We start from the raw sequence: 16,273 nt of genomic DNA, 5'->3' as shown, positions 1-16,273 counted from the left end.
TTTAAATGAGATATTCCCAAGAACACCTGCCTATTCTTTCAGCACGTGTGCAAAGAGTAAATTCATTTTACTTCGTTCCTCTTTTTCTCAACTCTCCCCTCCTTCCTCCGGAAGGAAACAGCCAAGCAATATTAGCAGGGCCTTCCTTTTCCCCTGGTGGAGTCCAAGAACGCGAGAATTGAGAAAAGCGACTTGTCAGGAATCAAGTTTAAAAAGAGTGTTTGTGGTAAAATACCGGAAGCTGTAATCAGAAACACAACTTTTAACTAAAAAAAGCTTCTTTCCATTGTAAATTATTCCAGTTAGTGAAATAACAAATTAGTTCTCTGCTCAGCCACAGCCTCCTCCACCAAATTTAAGTAGAACCTGCAAAGAAGTTGAAGTTGTAAAACATTTGTCAGATGCAAGGGGCAGCGTTGCGTGGGTTAGCATCATGCTCGGATGCCCACAGTACCAACAGGTGCTTTCTTTCCAGAGGCACCAGCTCCTCCAAGAGTTCCCTGCACGAAGAACTGAAGAAGCTGCAGGCAGGGTGAGCTTTCCTCAGTCCTCATCCTCACAGCGAGGAGTACTGGGGACGGGGAGCTGTGTTTCGGCTTGCTAAGAAGCAGAAACCCCCCGAGTTTTCAGGCGGGCTCCGCTCAGCTCCCCTTGTGACTGCTGCTCGGGACACGACCCTGCCTTGCTCAGCACCCTCGACTCCAGCAGGTGCTGCTGCTGGCAGCTGCCCTATGTATACAAAAAAAAAAGAAACCAACACAGTATTTTCCTGCTTTTAAAGTATATCCCGAAGATTTACTAGGCATTGTGACGTTCTGCAGAAGCCCACAGCTGTAACTAAGGTTTGTGGGGTGTAGAGGGGCTGGGGGCTAAACAAGGCCAACAAGAGCCACATCTCCTCCCCGGTTGTCTCCCCTGTACTCTTTTTAGGACATCCAACATTCCCAGATCTCGTTTTGTCCCAGTGACCAAACAGGAGCCTGGCACTCATGCACTACGCCTTAAAACCTCTACAAACCGTGCGCCTAAGTCACAGCACTCATTATAAGCCGGCAGCTCTTTCTGGTCTCACAAACTATATGTGGCTTGAGAGATGCTCTCCAGATTCAGGGCGCTGAACACCTGCAGCCTTTGCCATAACCATGACAAAGTTCAGGAGCTCCCTGCTGGCTCCAAGGCTGGCTCCAGCAGCGGCTTCAAGCTGTGGGTCAAGAAGGCCAAGGCACCCAACGAGAACCTGCAACACCAAGTGGCTTTCTGGAACGGCTCCAAACACAACTGGAAGCCTGTTGGTTTTTTTGGAAGTGAGCTCTTCTGGACCTGTTAGGTGCAAGCAGAAGTCAAACTTTCAAAGCATGTTTGCATCGTTAAGCTCTCCATGATCCATCTCCAAGGTCTTCTAAGAGCTAGTAGCAACGTGGTCAGAGTTCTTGCCTGTTTTTCCCTTCACGTTCTCCCACGTCAGCAGCCGTGTGCTCCCTTTGGGCTGACTTCCAGAGCTGGGTGGAAAGGATCCCCTGGAAGCAGAGATGCTGCTTTATGCAACACCTTGCAGCTCACTGCACTCTGAAGGGTACACGAAAAGAGGTGAGTGGTCCTGGTGTGGTTCCTTCCAGCTCTCAGAAAGGCAAGAGAACTGGAAATGAACCATCAGCCAAAGGGAGGCACGGCGCAGCGTTACGAAATGCCATCTGGCTGCTACAGGATAAGGAAAGGAGGCATTTTTGGTGGCTCCCATCTCCACAGAAAAAGAAACAACTATTTATGCAGCAGAGTGGTTGGAGTATTTCAGGAGGCCCTGAGCTACCCCAAAAACCAACAACGAAACCACAAACCAAACCGAAACCAAACCAAACTAACATGATGGACTGCAATAAAAGATAAACATCAGAATTAATACTACCAATGACAATAAAGATGTTGAAAACTTGAGTCATCACATCCCTTGTGTAGACTGCAGGAGGAAGCACCTTTAGTGCCTGATGTGACAGGGTCAGAAAGTTAATTAATAACACCACAAAACTGGATTCCTGTGAGCACACACTCGGCAAAGGTGATACAACCGACAGCCGGACTTGAACACTGATACTGGTACCTGACTGGGAAATAGCAAGGAAACAAAGGGAGGAGGGGAAACCGTGCTATCCTGAAAATTGCATCACTTGTTTACAAGTCACCGGCAACTCCGAGGCAAACCATCTCGGGCATTTGTGGATCAGTGACCTCACGTCTCTGGCACAGGACGGAGAGGGAATACCGACCGTGAGTTCACAGAAGGGAACAGCGCGTCCAGGCCCTCCTGCACTGCGCCAAATGTGGTCAAAATGTCCCCTCCCCTCATCACCCCAAAACTTATCACGTAGGACTTCTATTAAACAGACCCCAAAGAGCTCGTTCTGTCAATTTTGCAACAGGCTCAGGATTTCTCAGAATTAGAGAGGCTAATTTCATAATATACAAAAATACTGCATCTGGCACAGGGGAATTCTCAGCTAGACTTCAGCCTAGAGACACAAAGCGAAACTGACCATAGAAATAGAGATTGGCCAGAGCTCAGCCACAAGCGAGTATGCCTCGGTTATATTTATTACCTGCAAGCAGAACTAGAAAAACAGTTTACACTGACTTGCTGCTTTAGAAGTTAGTTCCATAAAGACGGAAGAAATTCTCAACTCAAACTTGAAGAAAGCATCAGACTTCAAAACCAGTCGTAGATCTTTGAAGTAAGACTGTTATGAATTCAGAAGTCACATCCAAACAAAAAGATCATTTATATTAATGGTAACTAGATTAAAAAAAATTAATCCTGTCCCTCAGGCTTTGTAAGTGACTGGGGAAAAAACAGCGCAAGGATAGTAATAAGCCTAAGGGAAACACCACAAACTGCTAAGGGAAGCAAAAGACCCAAGGAAACAGCCTTTTTGGTACATTAGGAACAAAAGGAATCCTAACAACAGCACAAAGTCCATCACTTGACAGAAATTCTTCAGCGTTGAGAAATTTACAAAAGGCAGAACCATTCAAAAGCCAGCTCTAACAGGCTCCAGGGACGCGTGGACACGCAGCGATAAACATCGGTTTTCCCAGTAATAACCAGCAGAGATAAATGACGACAATTACGGCTAGCAAACGGAGCGCTGGATGCAGCTGAAGCAGGCACAGGTCATCGAGGGCTTGGCAAGAGAAGAGAGAGCCCAGGAGAGCCACAAGAAGCATTCAAGGAGTAGGAAAGCCTCACAAAGAGAATGCGTGCCCTACCTCCAAGTGTTATGTCTCAAACTTGTCTTTGTTAAACAAGCACAGTGCACAGGTGCTTTACGGAAACGCAGAGGGCTTTTTGGCTGAGGAAGGCTAGTAGGACTGCCAGCCTGAAGTTAGCAGTCACCTCGTTTAGAAAAAATGGCACCTCCTTCTAACGAGCTCCGGGGAACCCAATTAACAGCGTAACTGGCAGAGGCTGCCTTGCTGGCAATGTTTCAAGACGGTAACAAATGGGTTTTCTACTTAATGTCTGCTTGTTCGGGGAGGTTTGGACTTACAGCCTATGGCATTTGGGTCCTGGGGTTTGCCTCATACAGGTTGTTCTCCACAGCTGGACCAGGTTCCTCAGAGCACCCACCAGCTCCTCGTGCGTGAAACCCCTCTGAGCAAACACCAACGCAGCACAGGCTGCTGCTTAACACCAGCAGCGCAGCTTTCCAAACTCCCCTCTCCTTTCCCCCTCCAGCGGGCTGCTCGTGTTCACCTCAGGCCTTCCACAACAAAGCCCCCTTTGCACGGATCGCCGTGCACTTTGACAGCCCCAAGGCGCTCTCTGGGGCGCCTGTCCCGGCTGGGACCGCCACCTCAGCCTTGACTCACCCTTCAACGAAGCCAAACTCCTCCGTCAAGCCTGACGGGGAGCCCCAGCACCTACCGGGCAGCGCTGACAGCCGCAGCCTCTCCGCTCCCTCAGCGCCCCGCCGCCGCCTCCATTAGGCGCCTCGCCTCGCCCCGCCCCGCCGGCTGCCGATCTCCAGCGCCGCGCAGCACCTGGGGGACAGCCGGGCGTCAGGGCGGCCCCCGGCACCGCAAAAACCCCCGGCAGGGCTGGGGACATGGCCCCGCTCCCCTCCCACCGCCACACCGAGCGCGTGTGTGTATATAGAGAGGGGGGGGAGCCCGGTCTCGGCTGGCTCCGTCCCGTTTCAAGGCACGGAAAGCGAAGTTGCTCGCCCTGCCCGTGTGCCCCCCATACCCCCGGCTCTGTCACAGCCCAGCCGCGCCCCGTTCCCCCCTCACAGAGCCGGGGAAGGGGTGCTCGCAGCCGCCCCTCTCCTCAGGGCCGGCCGGGGGAGCGCCTCGCCTTCTCCCCGGGGGTCTCCCGTGGCCGCTTGGGGTCGCCTCCCGCAGCCGCCTCGCCCCCCTCTCCTCTCAGCCCCGCCGCCTGCCTCCTCCTCCGCCGCCGCCGTTTTGCGTCTCCGGGAGTCGTCCGCTGCCGGCGGGGCGGGCGCTGAGCCGTCGCCGAGTCCCAGCTCCGCCGGCCGCCCGGGCCCTCGCCTCGCAGCCCGCGGCGCCCACTCGCATCCTCCCGGCGCCTCGCAGCCTCCCCCCCCCGTCCCCGGGAGGGTTTGAGAGCCGGGCAGGGCCGGGCAGCGGCGGGCAGCGGCGGGCCGCGGTGCCTCAGCCTCCCCCGGCAGGGAGCGGGGCGGAGCCGCTCCGCCCGGCAGGCGGCGGCCGGCCCGGCCCGGCTCGGCTCGCCTCGGCTCAGGGCATAAAGGCGCTGAGGGCGCCCGGCTCCCCGACCTCGGCTTCTTCTCCAGCCCCGAGTTCCCCTCAGGTGCCCGGTGCTGAGGGAGGAATGCCCTCCGGGGCTGGCTGGGACACCCCCAAAACCTTTGGAGAAAAAACAAACAAACAGCGAACAAACAAAAAACCCACCCCCAACCCCCTTTCTTTCCACCTCCAAGTTGAATAAAGAGGAGCTCTTCCTTCAGTACGTGTCCAGATATCTGAGTCTACGTTTTGCTTTAACTCCCACTACGTACTTCTCTTCAATACGCTGTGTTTCCACATACCGCTGCTTTTAGCAATGTTTTTGCCTCAGACGCTAAAAGTTGATCTTTTCCCCAAGTCAGAAAAACCAGAATGGGGCTTCTGGGAACCCTTAGCTGTGACAGCTGTTCATGTCCAACCGAGATTTACGCCTTTATATATATTTAACTGTGAAGGTCTTCTTCTCTCCCGACTAATAACGGGGAGAAGTTTGCCCAAAACTTCGAAGAGCAAAAGTTTTGATGCCAGGAACGCTCCTGCTTCCTCGTTGCCTGTCATTCCCTTTTAAGTATGAAATTTTCCAGTTGCAATGCAATGAGCTGACTGTGGTTCCAGAGGTAAAGATGCATTTAGGATACCAGGTTTTCAACATCGTCTTGAAGTGGATAAGAAGAAACACATTTTTGCCTCAGTGATATGTTTTTTCCTCTCCTTTGCCTGGAGATGCAATGAAAGCTTCCTGTTGTCCGCTCAACACAGGCATCTTCTTCACGGTAGCTTTTTAAATCCAGTGCTAACAACACAGCTCTTTGTTCCCTTCTGTACATCTACTGAAACGCAGATTAGGTGCCAGGCGTAGGTCAGTCTTGGAAAAAGCTGCCACCCCTAACACACTGACGGAAACGTCGGCATTGAGTTGCACCTGGCTCACGATTTGCCGGTGTTTGCCTAGAAAGCTCCATGGTTTATATAGCATAGATAGATCCTGAAACAATTGAGAAAAGTTAGACTTGGAGCACTGTGTCCAGCAGTTCTGGGCTCCCCAGTACGAAAAAGACGGGGGTCTCCTGGAAAGAGTCCAGCGGAGGGCAACAAAGACGATAATGGGGCCTGGAGCATCTCCCCTGTGAGGAAAGGCTGAGAGACCCGGGGCTGTTCAGCCTGGAGAAAAGACTGAGAGGGGATCTCCTCAATGTGTATAAATATCTGAGATGTGGTGGACAGAGGGATTTGGCCAACCTCTTTTCAGTGGTTTGTGGGGACAGGACAAGGGGCAATGGCCACAAAATGGAGCCCAGGAAGCTCCGCACCAACATGTGAAAGAACTTCTTCACGGTGAGGGTGACGGAGCACTGGGACAGGCAGCCCAGGGAGGTTGTGGAGTCTCCTTCTCTGGAGATATTCAAGGCCCATCTGGATGCCTACCTGGGCAACCTGCTCTAAGGAACCTGCTTTGGCAGGGGAGTTGGACCCGATGATCTCTGGAGGTCCCTTCCAACCCCTACAATTCTAACAAAAAGGACTGGTTCATATTCATTCTGGTGCCACAGTGGTGGAAGACGCTTATTAGACTGGCCTAGAAACCTGAAGTAATGTGCTCAGGAGTGCTAGCTAGTATCCCAAAAACTCAGCCCTGTAGAATGCAGTCACGGGAGAAAGATGACAATGCACTTACAACAGATTAGGAAAAAAGCTAGGAAGCAGAAATGGATATTTTTATGGTGTACTCTTTTGAGCACCTCAGAAGTTCTTGTCACCTGTCTTGTCTGTGATTCCTCAACTTCATGTTCATTATATAAAGGATTTCTCAAAAAGTCATTTTAGAGAACAAGAAAAGCAAACCATATACACAATCCCATTAAAAATGTCAAGCATAGATAAAAAATACCATACGATGGGTGAGCAATGTCTGACGGGTAGGGCTCAGAGGGTTATGGTAAATGGGGCTACATCAGGCTGGTGGCTGGTCACCAGTGGGGTCCCCCAGGGCTCCGTTTTAGGGCCAGTTCTTTTCAATGCTTTTATAAACAATTTGGATGTAGGACTAGAAGGTGTTTTGAGCAAATTTGCTGATGACACTAAACTGGAAGTTGTTGACTGTTGAGGGTGGAAAGGCCTTGCAGAGAGATCTGGACAGATTGGAGAGCTGGGCGATCACCAACCGCATGAAGTTTTACAAGAGCAAGTGCCGGGTCCTGCACCGGGGACGGGGCAACCCTGGTTATATGTACAGACTGGGCGATGAGATGCTGGAGAGCAGCTCTGCAGAGACGGATCTAGGGGGGTCGTGGTTGACAGCAAGTTGAGTATGAGGCAGCAGTGTGCCCTGGCAGCCAGGAGGGCCAACCATACCCTGGGGTGCATCAAGCACAGCACTGCTAATCGGTTGAGGGAGGTGATTGTCCTGCACTGCTCCGCGCTGTGCGGCCTCACCTCGAGCACTGTGTGCAGTTCTGGGCACCACAGTACAAAAAGAACATTAAACTGTTGGAGAGTGTCCAGAGAAGAGCTACGAAGATGGTGAAGGGCCTTGAGGGGAAGACATATGAGGAGCGGCTGAGGGCACTGGGCCCGTGCAGCCTGGAAAGGAGCAGGCTGAGGGGAGACCTCATCGCGGTCTACAGCTTCCTCATGAAAGAATCATAGAAACACAAGGTTGGAAAGGACCCACAAGATCATCTAGTCCAACCATCCTTCTATTACCATTACTACCTATTACTAAAATAGCAGTAAGCACAAATGAAAGCTTAAGAACACTTTCTATTACTATAAAAATAAATAATTTGTAATACATGGTTAGTAATATTTAGCAAACAGTGTGCTACCGCCATCACAACGGCCTATTACCCCTTCTAGCTTCAGAGGCATCCTTATACATCCAAAATAGAGAGGAGGATATAAACTATATGGATCTCTCTCAGCAGTGGTTTCACAACAATTAGAAGGAAGAAACAGTTGCTGAGAAGCCACAACAAGCTCAAGTTAATTTCTGGACTTTGAATAATTACTCCTTAAGTTCTCTCTCTCTCCATACAGTAGAGCACGCTCCTGACTAACTTGTACAGTGCACTCTGAATAGGAGAGATTTGTTTGCCTAAGCTAAAGGAAGAAATAGAAAACCAAGAAAGCTACTTAACTTTTAACACTTAAATTAAATGTTAAGTTACAAAAGTTCACAGGCCATGAGATAACATAAATAAATCCCTTCTCGAGCTAAAAGATCTCATTTTTTTTTTCAGGAGCGGCCTCCCTGAATCTAAATAATCCTCTGACAGGCAGAACAGAGTGTCCGTTCTAACTCTTTATCAGATGTGGAAGAAGAGATCGAGATGACCAGTGCCTAAAAAAAAGAGGCACTCTCTTTTCAAGGCAGACTGATCGGCACAACAAATTTCATCTGTTCTCAAGCACAAGCAACTCTAAGATAAATGGGTTCAAGGATCTTCAATGTGAAGAGTGAATATCCAAGCGTATACTGGGAACACCTGACTTGGACCATGGACGCCTCACACAGATTTCTGAGGAGTTCGGACAACTCCAAAATCATCTTTTACAGGAAGAGACCAGAGAATTTGACTCAGTGTAAAACTGGCACAGGCAGAAATCTCCCCAATTACAGATGCTCAAGCGCATTAGTTAAAAAGAGATTAGAGTGTGACTAGAGAGAAGTCTCAAACTCTTGTTATATACTTAAATTTCTCTCCAAGGATGGAACAACTGCTATCACCGTGCATGACTGGCTGTAGAGGGAGAGAGCGAGTGAAAGACTTAGAAAAGCACCTTCCCTTCGTAGTCCTCCCGCTCCCAAAATGGTTCCCAAGGAAAACTACTGACAGACTAAGGTTAACTGCTTTGAAAGGGTTGTGTGGGTGGACCCATTGTCTTCAAGTTCAAGTTTTTTCCTGCAGAAACTGCCAACAGTTATGCCAAATATAAAAATTGTTTTGCAAGGTGGATAAACGTCTTCCAGACTGAAAGGGAGAAGTCGTACTGTTGTTGTCTGTGCACAGACAGCTAAGCAGTGAAGAGCAATGCTAAACAACCACGATACCCCAGAACACACAAGTACTGCGTAACAGTGACAGAAAGTGCTAGAATTCAAAACAAAAATTACCTCCACCATATCGGTTTTGTCGTAGTCTTCTCTCTGGTTGTAAATACACTGATTAATGACGCCATATACTTTTTCCAGGTGATAAATGTCAAATCCCTTCGTTATCTCAGTGACAAAGCATAACAATTTCTGAAGACAACAATGGAGCAAAACAACAACTTTAGAATAGTACAAGATCCTTTGAATACGCTCTATATGTTTTCGGAGGTTGAACAGTAACAATACAAGTGAGAGCCTACTTTTTCTTACGCTATTAAATAAAATGTGACACTTCAGAGAACAGATTAAATATCCCATGAGATTTCAGCAGGGAAAATGAGTTATTTTTTCATATTTCAGAGAAAGGAAAGGCTGAAATTTTGGACAATCTTTTACTACTAACCAATCTATCACATCAATGGTTGTAATTGCAAGTCGACTGCTCCCAAAGCAGTAGGGAATGACACGATCCTCTTTGTAGGACAGCTGCTGCCACAGCAAAGCCACTGTTGCATTTCATTAGAGAAGCATTGCAGCAGCGCGGGGCACTGTAAAAAGGCTGCAGATCTTGTAGATACAGCTGTGCCAGCTGGAAAAGGAAGCACCCTTAGGTGATTACCTTTACCCACGTGTGCCATGCCTACAACTCTGCTGGCAGAACAGATTGCTCAAACGCCCAGAGCAAAGGTGGATTAGTTTGCTCAATCCTACCTTTAAATTCAGGGGTGGGTAAATAGCAAAGCGACTGCTTGTAGCAATCACCTCTCTCTCACACAGTCATTTCTATTACCAAAGATGCAGAGATGATAATCTCTGGCACAGCAACAGTGACAAGCTAGTGGCAGCACCTTCTTCCACTGCCACAGCTGTCCATTACCTGTGTGAGCCTGCAAGCTTGTAGCTTTAGGGAGCAGCCATACCAAATGGAAATACTACTGCCCCCTGGAAATAATGCTGCTTATCATCTTATCAGCAAACTCTGCCTCCCTCATGTATATATATATATATACATACACACACACAATATAAGAAATTCTAATACTGCACTTTCAAGGAATTTCAGAAAAGTAGTCACTTCTCCATGGCTAGCTAGTTTACGTCAACCTGCTAACTTCAGGTTTAATATCATCACTGCAAGAAATAAAGATCCTTTTCAGGTTCTTAATACATCAAAGCATGAAAAAAAATCCCCAAATAAAAGCCCTCAAACCCATCATAAGAATTATGAATCATTAAAATGATATCCATAATAGTACTAGCAGGTTGTCAGTGTGGTATTTTAAAATTCAGCAAGGCCTTTTGTCTTAAAAATTAGGCAAAGAATCTGTCTCCTAAACTACAGATGACCAGAAGCAAATGGTAGCCTACAGAAATCTCCATGAGGTGTGGAAACTAAACAGTCACAGTGCATTACAGGCTGAATTATTTCACTATCTGTATGTCCTTCCAATTAATTGTTTTAATTGGCATTGGTTAACAATGGGCTTAATTTGCAATTTTACATGACGCAGGAATATGTCCTATTTGAGCATTAAAAAAAAGGTGAAATTAGACATACTTTGAGCTCATAGCGATCCACAATAACTATGTAGTCTGTCTCCGTAGGGACTTGTACAGTGTTCTCATCACTTATCTGTTGTTGGTCTTCTTCCCAAGAACGTTCAGGAGTCACCGCTTGAAATGCCCAGGAATCTGGAAGGACACAGATTTCTTCAGTCAGGTTTTCTGTTTATCTAGAATACAGTCTCAGTGAAGTATCCTGTACCTGCCAAACAGTCTCTTTCTACAAATACAGAGACAGAATTGTTATCGTCTTCACTGAGAAATACTTGGCTTCTCCCTTCTTTCTAGCTAAAGTCACTGCTCCATAAAAATTAGAAACTAAGACAAAAAAAGCAAACAAAAATACCCACAAACAAACCAAAAGCACTAATGAAAAGCTTAATAGTGGAAAAAAATAGTCATGTTGCCAATTCAGGGCTCAGAGTCTCAGAGCGCGTGGTGAAAGGTGACCCCCAGCTGGCTGCTGGAGGAAGCTGAGGCAGCGTTCAGCTCTAACCTTTGCCTTCTTGGCTGGCATCTTTGCACTCCTGCTGTCAGTGGGTGTTGAGTGTCCTTCCTCCCAGCCTCAGAACGTGCCCTCAGATGTAGGCAGCGTTTAGCAGCTAGAATTCACTCCAATATAAAGAGTACAAATCATGCGTTTTCTGCTTTTGCTTTGGAACTCTTAGCTTGAGGTTTTCCTGCAGGCCATGAGGTTTCTTGCAGCAGCAGGGATGAGTTCTGTTAGCAAGAGGCTGTTCTGTGCTTCGACTGTGGGAAGATGAATGGTTACCTGTGCACCGTGAAATAGAACTTGACACCTAGCACACCGCACTTGCAGCCTGTGGGGTGCTTTAACAAGCAGGTAAATCAGCAGAGGCTGTTTTGCAGCCGGGGTGATGCTGGGTGATTAAAAAGCAGGGGCAGAACAAGGAGTTTCTAGTGTTTGTTCTTGCTTGTCATCCGACTCTCCACTTCCACTGTTCGTTAGAAAAAAAAAAAAACAAAAAACAAAAAACAAGGGGTAAGCATCTTAATATCTTTATTGTAAATGGAAGGCACAAAACAGACCAGCAACAGAGACTGTCCAAGAGAAATACTTGGTGCTTTATAAACAAACAAGGAAGTACCCTTAGGTGGGTGTGATAATCCTTCTCTAACGCGTTTTTGGAGTGCAAAAATAGATTTGTTCCTTTCTTGCTCTTCTCTCCAGGACAAAGGCAGAATAGCCAACTGCAAAGTTAGACCAGGGAGGTCAGTTTGTTCCATACTGAGAAAGACAAGCCTGTAAAACAAACTAGACAGATTTTCTTTGTGTTATTTGTCTTCCTTCAGCAAAGGCAAAGCTTATGCCACTTGTTGGTGTGTATTTCCAGAATTTGGGAAAAAGGCTTTGCTCTGAGAGACTGATAACTTGATTTGATTAACTGAAGACAGCTGGAAAATTGTTGGTTCCTCATTATTTTTCACTTGTTACTTTCTTTAGGGTTACTTTTCAAAAGAAGATTTCCCTGCTCACAAGCCAGTAGAAGACTTTCAGCCCAAGCAAGGGTGAAGACAGCTCTCTCCAAGAGCAGAGGAAGTCCCTGTGGAGAGAAGCCGAGCTTGTTAGCAGAACTCGTCGTCATGTCTAAACAAGGAGACGATTGCTACTTCTATTTCTATTCTACCTGTACCAAGGTATGGCTGGCTTTCCTTTGCTTTGCTTTTTTTCCCCATTTTTTTCAGGAAGGAGTAGATTAGGAGGAGGAAGCACACTGGTCTTTGGTTAACTTGAGAACCAGATAGATTCTGAATTCAGTTGTAGCAACATTAGGCAGCAGCATGGCCATTTTTGAGGCTGTACTCTATTTTCCTTGTTGGTTTCCTTTTGGTTCCAGGGAGACAAATGTGCCTACCGCCACTGCGAAGCTGCTCTGGGCAATGAGACGGTCTGCAAGCTGTGGCAGGAGGGTCATTGTTTCAGGAATGTCTGCCGATTCAGACACATGGAAATTGACGTGAGTGCCTAACGATGTGTTCTCAAAATCAATCAACAAAAGCATTTTTCAGTGCCGTAGGTGTACTGATTGTGCTTTTGCAGGATAGATTCGTTTGCTTCAAAATCATACTGGTTTCTGTTACCAAGAGAGGGGGTGGGAGGAAGCAGAGGGAAATAAAATCAATGCCTTAGGTGTGTCTTAGCAAGATATATATATATATATATATATTTATTAGATGCTGACAGTTTTCTCAACAGATGCAGAATAGCTGTTAAATAGACTGCTAAAACCTGCTGGAGCAGGGGGGTAATAAACAGGCTGTTCTATCCTCATGGGAGCAGGCTTGATAATGAACTCTCAGGTCTCTTCTGACCCACAGTCCTTCCGATAACGCTGTTCTAGCTGCCTGGGGTAGAAAGTGGGGAAAGTTAAAGGTGCAGAAGAACTATGTCTCCAAGAAGTAGTTCTAGACAGGGTTAACCTAGGCAATTTCAGATGTTCTTTTTCCCTCTGAATAATGCTAGTATAATCCTAGGTGTATTAGTTTAAGCCACCCTCAACTGATGCCTGAGAGTGCCTGTCTTCTCAAACTGAATGATGACAAATCTAAATGTGCATAGTGGTTGCAGCTTATGCAAACTTTGTGAATATGCCCAGAAATACTCCACTGAACTGAGAAACTGACCTTTGGAATGATGTTTCAGCACTGCGTTGTGACAGCTGTCGTGATCTGGAGCTGTGCATCTCTTTCCAAGCCTCAGGTGCATGTTATCACGAGCTTTTCTTTCTTTCTGTCTTCAGAAAAAGCGCAGTGAGATTCCTTGCTACTGGGAGAAGCAGCCGGGAGGCTGTCAGAAAGCCAACTGTGCTTTTCATCATGCAAAGGGACGTTACATCGATGGACAATTCTTCCCACCAAGCAAGAGTGAGTTTAGGTCCTTTTTCTTTAAGTACTGAAGAATTAATTTGGAGTATTACTTAGTGGGTGCCAATCCTGTAGGGGGCATCAGGTAACTGTTCATTTGTGAGTGCAGGAAAAGGTCTGCAGTCATAGGTGTACTGCACCGAGTGTACTGCTGGTGTTTGTTTTCTGCTTTTGTGCTCAGCTTCTCTTGGCTTTGTGTGATGTTTGCCTTGCAGTTTGCTTCCTGTTGTTTCATCTTTTGCTGGGTGGTAGGGAGATGTGTTGTTGTTCGAAGGGAAGTCATTGTTCCCGGTGTAAACAGTGATGGGGTGGGCAAAAGGAGATGCTGAATTTGTTGTCTGTGCGGGTTATCTGCCTTTCCTACCATCTCTTTGCATTGTGGTCAAAGTTTTAAACTGCCATATTACCGATGATCCTCCTCTTCCTCTAGCTACACTGCCAAGTCCGCCTGAGTCCGCGGACGATGATTTGAAAGTGGCTCAGATGTCACTGCAGCAAAAGAAACTTTCTGTCCAGCCAAATCCCTCTCCACAGCTAAGGGGGTGATGAAAGTGGAAAACTCTGAAAATGTCCCAAGCCCTACACACCCTCCAGTTGTAATCAATGCTGCAGATGATGATGAAGATGATGATGGTGAGCATGTTATGGTTCTTGGAAGGAATTTGTGCTGTAAATGAATGTGTAGATCTTTGGTTCTTGAAGGAATTCATGCTGTAAATGAATGTGTTAAATCTTTGGTTCTTGAAGGAATCTGTGCTGTAAATGAATGTAGAAATCACAGATGGCCTGAGGTCTGACTAGCGATAGGGCAGGCAGTCTGGCCAGGTCACTGGTGGCTTTGTCTGGCAGTCAGTGGACAGAACCTGAAACGTTGGAGGAAAGCTTAGAACCACTCCTGGCTTTAGCTGGTCTGTTGTGTAAAGTTCTGTGTGAAACTAGGAAGGAAATTTCTTTTTTCTGTCTGAAGAGCAATGTGTTGTGTAGTAGTTAAATCTGCAGAGAGAATCTAGAGTCCTAGATGTTTTGTCCTAGTGTATTCTACTTAGGAGTTTATCAGGTCAGTGTAGCTCTTTAAAAAACAAAACAAAACAAAAGAGCGACAAAGTTTTTTATATGAAGCATGGGCTGAAGTGTCACTGCATGAGCTACGTAATCATGAACAATCTGGTCTATGCATAACTGAATAGATTTTTCCCCTTCAGACCAGCTTTCTGAGGAAGGAGAAGAAACTAGAACTCCCGTCCAGCAACCAGCTGCGAAAGGCAAAAATGGATTACGGGTGATTTCCACTTGCAAAGGCAGTTCTACTGCTACTAAACAAGGTATTCCAGCACCTTAGTAGGATAAATCAGAAGAACTTGACAGTTAACTCAAAAGCAGTGTGGTGTAAAAACACAACAAAATGTAGGGGTGCTGAATGGACTCAGTTATTTCCATGATCTCATTTTTGCCATTCATACCATCACGTGCCCATTGGGTCAGAAAGATGAACTCCTTCTCTTTACTTTTGGAGAACAAAACAGGGCCACAGCGTGGAGTTGAAATGGCTGCACGTGCAGCCTTGCAACCACTGTTGATAAACCATATCTAACGATAGAGGGATCTAATATGGTGTAAATGGATTAAAATTAAAACTACATTTTTAAGCCTGAAGGATGATAGGGGGGGCAAAATGCCCTTGGTTCTCTGGCTCTTTCACTTGTGAGGAGTGTTGACAGGCTTTATTCTAAATACTTCAGAAAGTTCCTGAGCGCTAAGAAGCCTGAGGACCTGTGGTCCCTCAGTTAGTGCCTCTAAGCCAGTCTCATGAACTGTTTCCTGTTTTCAGAGGGCAATCTGAATTTTGGAATAAAAACACTTGAGGAAATCAAATCTCAGAAGATGAAGGAAAAAAATAAGAGACACGGTGGTGAGTTAATATTCCCTACTTTCTTATCCTGGTCACGGCAGGTGATGGTGCCTGGGAGCTGCTTGAGGGACAGACTTCCATTTTTAGCTGGGGGCATCAAGCAACCTGATTCTCAGCCAGCTGGTATTCTAAATGGGAGTTCAAAGGGCAACCAAAGGCAAATTAGTCACCTCTCTTATTTACATGCTCTGCTTGCTGTATTTTGGACAGTAACAAATAATTTAAAGTTTTTTGTTTTTTGTGATAGTTTTTTATGTTGGGTAAACTTCCTTATGTTTTGGTTGCTCTGAACAGAAGGTTCTTCAAGATCTTCTCTTCATCCCATTGATTCTATGATTTTTCCTGCTCCAGAAAAGGAAAACGTCCGGACAGTGGTGAGACCTGTGACACTGTCTTCCAGGAAAGGTAATAGTGAATGCTTTTGTTTTGATTTCATTACTCCCAAACTGGAGGGTTAAGCAATAATTAAAACAATTCACCCATGTTAGCCTTCTGGTGCTGCCTTCTGTTCAAAACGTGCTTTTATGCTTAAAGTCCCTGGTTGTACTGGCAAGATTTGGTGCTCAGGTTAAGTGCAGTGGCAGGAGAAAAAAAAAAAGTGTCAGTATGCAAATAGGGGGGTAACTGAAAAACAGAAGAGTAACGAGAAGAAAGAGCTGTAGAAGACAGTGCTATATAAGAAGCAATTTCTGAAGCATTAAAGAGGCTGACAGTGGCAGGTGTGGACACAGTATGACAGGAGTTTGTGTATACATTGTTTAGAGCTGTGCAAATGCCTTTGAAAGGGAAAAAAGTGTGGAAGTACTTTTACTCGTAGACATTCACCTTTGAAAGGACTATTTGTCAGCATTTGTACCTAATAATATTCTGCTTGCTTATGCAGCTTTGTTCTGCACAAAGTATAGCTGTCAAGCAGACTCAGATTCACTCTCTACTATCTCAGCTGGAGTTTGAAGCAAGCACTGAGACTATTAATATTTTTTTTCTATGTTAATTATAGTTAAAATATGAGTTTATGTGGTTTAGCTGTCAAAACAGTGTCTGACATGGTGGAGATGGGCTAACAG

The 16,273-nt window shown here is 46.3% G+C and overlaps 1 protein-coding gene and 1 pseudogene across 1 annotated transcript in view; one reads left to right on the top strand and one right to left on the bottom strand.

Moving 5' to 3' along the window:
* Window positions 1-4,820, bottom strand: part of LOC140002820 (uncharacterized) — a 99,568-nt gene extending 94,748 nt beyond the window's left edge. The window contains exons 1-2 of the mRNA XM_072040212.1: window positions 4,431-4,820; window positions 3,917-4,032 (exon numbers count right to left, since the gene is read on the bottom strand). The gene's annotated coding sequence lies outside the window, so the exon portion shown is untranslated. The remainder of the gene's footprint in view (window positions 1-3,916; window positions 4,033-4,430) is intronic.
* Window positions 4,821-12,404: 7,584 nt separating this feature from the next.
* On the top strand, window positions 12,405-16,145 carry LOC140002819 (zinc finger CCCH domain-containing protein 11A-like; annotated as a pseudogene).
* Window positions 16,146-16,273: the final 128 nt, after the last annotated feature.

This window comes from Anas platyrhynchos, chromosome 6 (assembly GCF_047663525.1).
Source record: "Anas platyrhynchos isolate ZD024472 breed Pekin duck chromosome 6, IASCAAS_PekinDuck_T2T, whole genome shotgun sequence".
NCBI classification, from domain to species: Eukaryota; Metazoa; Chordata; class Aves; order Anseriformes; family Anatidae; genus Anas; species Anas platyrhynchos.
This window is presented reverse-complemented; position numbering and strand designations above follow the sequence as displayed.